We start from the raw sequence: 8,066 nt of genomic DNA, 5'->3' as shown, positions 1-8,066 counted from the left end.
TTCTCTTTGCAAGGCCTTGCTTGGCCTCCCAAAGGAAGCAGAGGCCCACTTCTTTGGGTGGCCGTAAGACAGGTTTGGTGGCTAGGAGAGGAAGAGAATCTCTCTGCGTCTGCCGCAGTGAAGACGGGGTAGCAAGCTGGGTGTGGGAGGCCCAGTGGCCACCATCAGAATCGTTTGGTGCCATCAAATGCCCGGGCCTTGGGCCTCCTGGCACCAGGTCACACCACAAAGCCAGGGAGGCTTGGCACTGGCCACAAACAGGGCGAGAATGGTAGAAAGGTGCCAGAGCACAGTGCCAGGGAGATCAGACAGGGCGAGCTGAGGGGCTTCCTGGGGGCCTGAGGAGGAGCTCTTGGATGGAAATGGAGAACTGGCTTGTCGTTAGGATAGCTATGCTCTCCCGAGCAGTTGTCCCAGAGTAGTTTTTCACCAGGAACACCCTGGAAGAATACCCCAGGCCCAAGATCGATCTCGGCCACCTGCCTCCAACAGTGAGTGAGCCAGGCTGGCAGGCGGGGATGGGGGCCTGGCTATGGCAGATGTGTGGACTACAGTGGGAGGTGGGGGTGAAGCTCAGAGTGGAACTTTCCTTAATGGGGGATCACTAAGCCTCTGTGGTCATACCTGAGACAGGTGTGTTGGGGGTAAACGAGTCCTGGGAATCCTTGAAACGTGCATCTATCGTGTATTGGGTTTGATGCTGTTGAATTTCTTGTCACGTATACGAGTGGTTGGGAGGGGGTGTTGCTAGCAGCCTAGAGAGGGTCTTCTCATTTGTGGGCTTCGTGTAGCTACAGGGGGCACGAGTGGCCTGAGGTGGCCGGTGGTAAGTTAGGACTGACGGAGGGTTTGCTGCAATGGGTTTGGGGACGACCAGTGGAGAAGCAGCTCCACCAGGCAGGGACCTGGACAGGCTCTGCCCGCCTCTATTTTTACCTGACTCAGACCAAGAGCTGGCATCACATCCCCCTTCCCCTGAAGGGGTACTCGTCAGGCAGAGGGCAGGGCTCAGAGGACCAGGGCAGTGTGAAACAGGCAGTCAGCACCTTTCACAAATGGCAGGGGCCAAACAAGAACCTTAAGATTTCAGAATCTTAAAAGGGCATGTGGGGTCCTGACCTGGGATCAAGGAGCCCGCCTTCCTCGGGCTGGCTGCTCTGTCCCTGGGCCAACCCCATGCCCGACCCCGACCCCATAACAACACAGAGTGGCCGTGGCAGGGCCAGGAGCCATTCCCCAGAGGAGGGGATTGGCCAAGTTCCTCTGCCCTGCCATCCCTAGCTCAGGCTGCCAGGAGGGCAAGGGCTGATGAAGGGGGGGGGGGGGTTCCTGAAGAGTTGGGACTGGGGGCAAATTGGCTTGCTTTGGTTACCACTCACCGTGGTGCTGTTTCCTCTTCTCTCTAATTCTGCTTTGGAAAGAATAAATTTGTATTTGTATGCTTCGGCTCTTAACTCATGACTCTCCTTTATGCCCACAGCCTCATTCCCATGTACTCCTCCTTTCCAAGGGGGCAGAGAAGCGCCACCAGGTTCTTTTAAGGCTCCTCCTCGGACCCCATTGCATTGAGGGCCCCAGGCCCAAGGAGATTAGCAAAACCTCCACCATCAAACCGAAGTGAGCCTTGAGGCCCAGGTTTTCTTCTGCCTCTGACCACTAATTCTTCTCTCTCCAGTCTCCCCTCTCCTCTATCAAATTGCCAATTTCTGTATTCCTTTTCTCCACCTTTCCATAAATCCCTTGCTTATTTATCTTCACTAACATTTTCATTTTTATTGCTTCCAGCTTTCAAACCTCAAGCTTAAGACATTTTTCTCAACTTAAGATATTTGAGGGGGTGAAGACAGAACTTGGATCTCGAGACATAAGGCCTTTGTGGAGTAGAGCCGGAGGACACTGGGAGGCTGCTTCTGGGGTAGTCGTTGCCAGAAGGGGGGTGGGACTCACCTATGGTGCTGGGGGGAGAGCCACCATCTGGAAATTTCCCATTTTAAAAAAATCCTTCTTGCTAAACTCAGATACTTTTATCTTCTTAAGGACTGTGAGAGCTTAGTACACCCTTAATTTCAGCACCCTAGGACAGAGCTCTGGCCCCACCCCAGTTACAACCTTATCCTACTGATCTTGATTTGGGGAAGGAATCAAAGAGGTTCTGGTAACAACCCTGTAGCTTTAACTTCAGCTCAGGGCCCAAGAGTGCTCCTGGAGTGTCAGCCCTGTTCAGCTTGGCCTAGAGCAAAGGGTTTTCACCTTAATTTGGAAGTGGCAATGTAGTGAGGCCTATGGACCCCTTCTCAGAATCATATTTTTTAAACACATAACATAAAATACTATCTATTACCAAGGAAGTGAGTTAAATTGAAATTTTCAGAATATTAAAAATGCACACACAAATCCGTGGGCCTGGACAGTAGCCCCCAAATGGCTCTTCACGCAACTTCTGTGGCAGCAGGTGCTCGTTTTCTTCACGAATGGTGTACAGCATGCCTGGAACGCACTCCCTCCTCCCCTCGGCCTCACAGCATCCCTCCCGTCCTCGAGGGCCTGGCTCAAGTGTTATCGTCTACATGAAGCCTTTCTGGATCCCCTCCTTCCCTACCCTGTGTTCACTCTGAATTTATTGCGTATACACATATCCACACACACACACCCATGTGTACCTACACGTACCCAGACATGTACTTACACAACACAGTGTGTTTCAAAAGTCTCAGTGCAGCACTAAAGCTTATATATCCAGCCAGCTCTCCCCCATTAGAACAGAAACTCCTTGGGAAGGACTATCCCGTCTGCCTTTCTATCTCTGTGCCTGGCACACAGGCGCTTCATGTCTTTGCTGATTGATAGCGATTCACAGCCCACACAGACTGGTCATGGGAACACAGATCGTCAGCCTAGGCCAGATAAGGAGGAGGAAGGTCACCCAAAGCTGCTACCTGCCTCTAAGGCCAGGGGAGGGCAAGAGCCAGCTCTGACTGGCCCTCAAGAGCCTATCATTAAAATTTCAGTGTGAGCATTTACACCTTGGAAATTGACAAAGGCTACAAATCAGGGCTCAATCTATTGTTTTGTTGATTATCTAGACTTAAGAAAGTGATGGAGAAAATGTTCAGAATGCAGATTTAACCTAAGTATGTCATGCACACATCTTTTTTTTCCTGGAGAAGAGAGGCTTCCGGTATTTGCCCCTCCCTGCCTCCACAATCCTCACCCTATCGACACCTTAAGGATTACCAGCAGAGGGCAGTGCCTCTGGGCCCAGCGTCCTCAGGCAGGCACAGCAGGCAGATGATAGGGGAGCTGGAGTAGCATAACAACTGAAGTTTACGGAGCACTTTTCATGGGAGGCATCTTATTTGAACACATTCAGTCCCACATTTATTAAATGCCTACCTACGGTGGGCAAGGCACTGTGCTGGAGCTATCAAAACCAAAACAGTCCCTGCCCACAGAAAGCTTACATAGCACTGGAAGAGAGGGAGGACAACTTGGACACGGCAACTAGAAGCTTATTTGAAGAAAGAGAAAGAACGAACAGCTTGGTGGTGGTGGGGGGGGGAATGTTGGGAAAAGTAAGAATCAGGAATGGCTTCCTGTAGGAAATGGCAGCTGAGCTAAGTCTGCAAGAAAGCCACTGGGAAACGGGAGATGGGAGGATGGGGTGCATTCCAGGCCTGGCCACAGACAGGGAAGATGGAGTCCCAGCATCAGAGATGACAGATTTAGAGCTGGAAGGGATCTTCAAGGCCACCAAATCCAACCCTCCTCACTTGATAGATGAGGAAACTGAGTCCCAGAGATATTAAGTGTCACACTTACACAGGCAGTAAGTATATAAGGTGGGATTTGAACCCGGGTCTTCCTAAGTCTAAGACCAATACCCTGTCCGCTACAGCACGCTGCCTGTCAAAATCAAGTGAAGATGATAGGGAATGAATTCATTGCTGAGTTGGGAAACAGTGACTAGTCCAGTTTGGCTCAAATGCAGAGGGCAAGGAGAGTGATGTGAGATAAGGCTATTAGAAGCCAGCCCATGGAGGGGGTTGGGGCTGGGAAGTCATTTATAAATCACCTACTGTGTGCCAGGGACTGTGCTAAGTGTTTACAAATGTGATCTCACCTGCAGGCTTTCTTTTCCCTTGTTCTATGGGAGGAAGAGTTTTTCTTTCTCACCCCGGTGCCTTCCAGAGGGCCCTACCTACCCACCCCAGAAGCAGAAACCAAACCTGCCACTGGCATCCCTTCCTTCCTGCCAATGCATCCTCTAAGCTCTGCCTCATCAGCACCCTGGCCCACAGAAGCATACCTTCCCCCTATGCCCACTAGGCTAGGGTCCCAAAATATCCTGCAGAAGCCCCACCTCTCTCCCTCTCAACCTGAAGCCAAAAGCTCATTTAACCTCCTCCCACATAGTTCACCTCCTAACACTTTCAAAATGGTTTTTATAAATAATATAGAATACTGGGGCAAGCAAATTAAGCTGAAAAATTGAGGCCATTGGCCTCCTCGCTCATCTCACATCACCCAGATGCCTTCTGCCACTATCTCCTTCTTCACCCTGTCTCACAGGAAGAGATGGGGAATAAACATTTATTAAGGACTTACTATATGCCACACATCGTGCTAAGCGCATTCTACAAATATTAGTTCGTGTAATTCTCACAACTGTTGGCAGCAGGTGCTATTATCCCCATTTTACAGTTGAGGAAACTAAGGCGGACAGAAGTTAAGTGACATGCCTGGGGCCACATAGCTGGTAAGTATCTGAGGCTGGATTTGAACTCAGATCTCCCTGACCCTAGGCCCAGCGCTCTATCTACTGGGCCACCTAGCTGTGTCTGGACAGCCCTTCTCCTTGCCGAAGCAAACCCCTCTGCACGCACAAGCGATCCCATCGCATCCTCTCTTCTCCAGCAGACTGCCCTGCTATCATCCCCACTCTCTTCCTCCTCTTCAATATCTCCTTATCTACTAGTTGCTTCTCTATCGCCTACAAACATGCTCGAGTCTCCTCCTGCACGCCCAATGGGTGCCTCCACTTCCTCTCCTCTCATGCTCTTAATGCTCGGCAGTGTGGTCTCTGACCTCATCATTCAACTGCAACTGCTCCCTCCAGTTACCAGCACTCTCTTTAACCGCCAAGTCTAATGGCCTTTTCCAGTCTTCATCCTTTCTGACCTCTCTCCAGCCTCTGCCATTGTTGATCATTCTCTTCTCTTTGATACCATCTTCCCTCTAGGTTTCCATGATATTCCATCCTGGTTCTCCTACCTGTCTGACTGCTGCTTCTCAGCCTCCTTTGCTGGATCTTTATCCACATCAACCTTGCTAACCGGCGGGGTCCCCCAGGGTTCTGTCCTGGGCCCTCTCCTCTCCTCCTCCTATACTATTTCACTTGGTGATCTCATAAGCTCCGAGGATTCAATCATCATCTCTGTAGTGATGAGTCTCAGACCTGTTACCCCTCCCTAACCTCCAGACTCGCATCTAACTGCCCATTAGACATCTCAAACTGGATGTCCTGTAGATGTCTTAAACTCAATGTGTCCAAAATGGAACTCATTGTCTTTCCCTCCAAATGTTCCCCCTTCCTAACTTTCCCATTATTCTCATGGGCATTGTCATCTCCCCAGTTATGCAGTGACAACCTCAGTGTCATTCTTCACTCCTTAGAGGCAATCTGTTGCCAAGTTCTGTCGATTCTACTCTCCTAGCATCTCATCTCCGCCCCTTTCTCTCCTCTGACTCTGCCCCCATCCTGGAGCAGGCCTCATCACCTCACTCCTGGACAACTACAATAGCTGCTGTGGGGGGGGGGGGGGGGTCCTGCCTGCTTCAAGTCTCTCCCCACTCCAGTCCATCTTCCACTGAGCTGTCAAAGTGATCTTCCTAAAGTACACATCTGACTGTGTCCCTCCCTGCAATCAACAAGCTTCAGCGGCTCCCTATGACCTCTAAATTACCTAATATGAGATCAAGTTAATCAAGTACGGTTTGGTGGAGGAGGAGAGGGTACTGAGACATCACCAGTTGGATTTTTCTGCAGTGTGTGTCAAGTCCTTGTTTGCATGCTAAAAATGTTGGGACAGACTTGGTGGGGGGCGGGGGAACGTTCCAACATATTCAGTCATGCCACGAAACTCTCCATACATAGCAGACTATACTATCATTTATGTACCTATCATTGGGTAAATATCATTATTGTTTCTACTCCTTTTTTTCCAAACATTTTATACTTAGTGCATTACCTAAATTCTCAGTTTGCCCTTTCTGTCAGTCATCCAAATTGTTCTTAGGTCAAGGTGAACTTTGTTCCTCCAGGTAAGTAAGAAAGCACGTGAATGCTATTCCCCACTCCCACTTGTGTTATTCTCCTGACTGGGCCTTTTTGGTCCTGATGATTTGAGAAGATTAAAAAAAAAACTCATTTGCCACATCGCTATTTTTCCTGAAGAAATATATCAGGAATTACCTCCAGGTCTACAGGTATAGTGCAACATTCAAATCTGTCATCAGTTATAAGAGCCAATAAAGAAACTACCCAAACCCACCAGAAACCTGGAATTTGAATAAAAACGATGAACCTGATGGATAATTCAGACTGGACAGCCGTTTGACCATAAAGAAGCCCAGCAAGGTGATGATCCACCATTTGAGGAAACCTTTTCAACCTCAGATCTTTACTTCATGACTCAAGCAGACCTAAATGACCTTGTTTATAATCTTGGCCTAGCCAAAAATCAAGCTGAACTTTTAGTATTGAGACTCAAAGGAAGGAATCTCATGTAACAGGGAACAGAATGTATTTGAAACACAAAAACTTCTCGAACCACATTCGGTATGAAAAACGTCCTTGGCAAATACATGGGAATCTCAAAGAAATTGCTCTTTTACTGGGATTGCAACTTGGTTACAACAACTACAACTGCTTTATCTGTAAACAGGAAAGAACAGTCAAAGGAAAACATTAAACACTGGCCTCAAAGGAAAGAATTTCAAGGAAAAAATCATATGGCAAGCCAACAATTTGAAGAAGAAAAGTTTTCTTACCACCGCTGCACATTATAAACTTGGTTTAATGAAAAATTTTGTGAAGACGACGGACTGAAAAAAATGCAGGTTTTCTTCACCTGAAAAATAAATTTCCAACAGTCAATGAACCTGAAATCAAAGAAGGGCTATTTATGGGTTCTCAAATAAGGGAAATGGTCAAAGATAACCATTCTGAAAAACAGTTAAATGAAGTTGAAGGGGCTGCATGGAGATAACTAATGACCAAGCACTTTTGGGGGAAACTACAAGCAGAAAATAACCCCCAAAAGTCAATGATCTTCTCAAAGCCTAGAAAGTATCGATTTATGGGCTATAACATATTACTACTCCAGGCCCATTTTTTAAATGAACATTTGGAATCTTTCCCAAAAAACTAAGTGCTATAAGTGATGAACCCGGGGAATGCTTCCATCTAGGTATCTCCAGAATGGAAAAGCAAGGGTAGGGTGGGTGGAGACCAAGCATCCGGGCTGTGTGAGCTGAAGCTGAAGAGGGATGTTACGCAGGTGAAACAGAATAGGCAATCATCAGGAGTTGCATTTTGAGATGAGTTGAATAACCCCACTTTTGTTTAGGAAAAAAATTAAATTTATAAAATGATTCCTGTCAAAATAGTAGCTGACAGACAAAACTTGAACCCATATTTGCAATCAGCATAAAAAATCCCATTAGGTAAACCTGCCTTTATGAGCATAACAGGGAAAAAAGCTGGTTTTTATCATTTAGTGTCATTTTTGCCAATAGCTGGCATTTATGTAGTGCTTTGGGGCTTGCACAGAGCTTTACACCTATCACCTCATCTGACGGGTATGAGGTGGTATCCTCAATGCTGTTTTAATTTGTAGTGCTTTGATTCGAAAGAATGAATTTTTCTTCAAGCAATTATTAACAATTTCTATATCTTCTTTTGAAAATTATCTATTTGTATCTCTTTTGGGGGGGGGGCAAGGCAATTGGGGTTAAGTGACTTGCCAAGGGTCACACAGCTGAGGCCAGATTTGAACTCAGGTCCT

General features: G+C 47.5%; 1 protein-coding gene across 10 annotated transcripts in view; it reads right to left on the bottom strand.

The window, feature by feature from the left end:
• Window positions 1–6,786: 6,786 nt before the first annotated feature.
• TAF7L (TATA-box binding protein associated factor 7 like) overlaps window positions 6,787–8,066 on the bottom strand; it is a 29,285-nt gene continuing 28,005 nt past the window's right edge. For 9 of the 10 annotated variants that reach the window (XM_027837028.1, XM_027837072.1, XM_027837063.1 and 6 more), the window contains one exon: window positions 6,787–7,130. The gene's annotated coding sequence lies outside the window, so the exon portion shown is untranslated. The remainder of the gene's footprint in view (window positions 7,131–8,066) is intronic. The other variant, XR_003566869.1, reaches the window with a different exon arrangement.

This window comes from Vombatus ursinus, unplaced genomic scaffold, assembly GCF_900497805.2.
Source record: "Vombatus ursinus unplaced genomic scaffold, bare-nosed wombat genome assembly UNPS02004533.1, whole genome shotgun sequence".
Classification (NCBI taxonomy): Eukaryota; Metazoa; Chordata; class Mammalia; order Diprotodontia; family Vombatidae; genus Vombatus; species Vombatus ursinus.
Note: the sequence above shows the minus strand (reverse complement) of the source record. Positions and strands in the feature narration are given on the sequence as shown.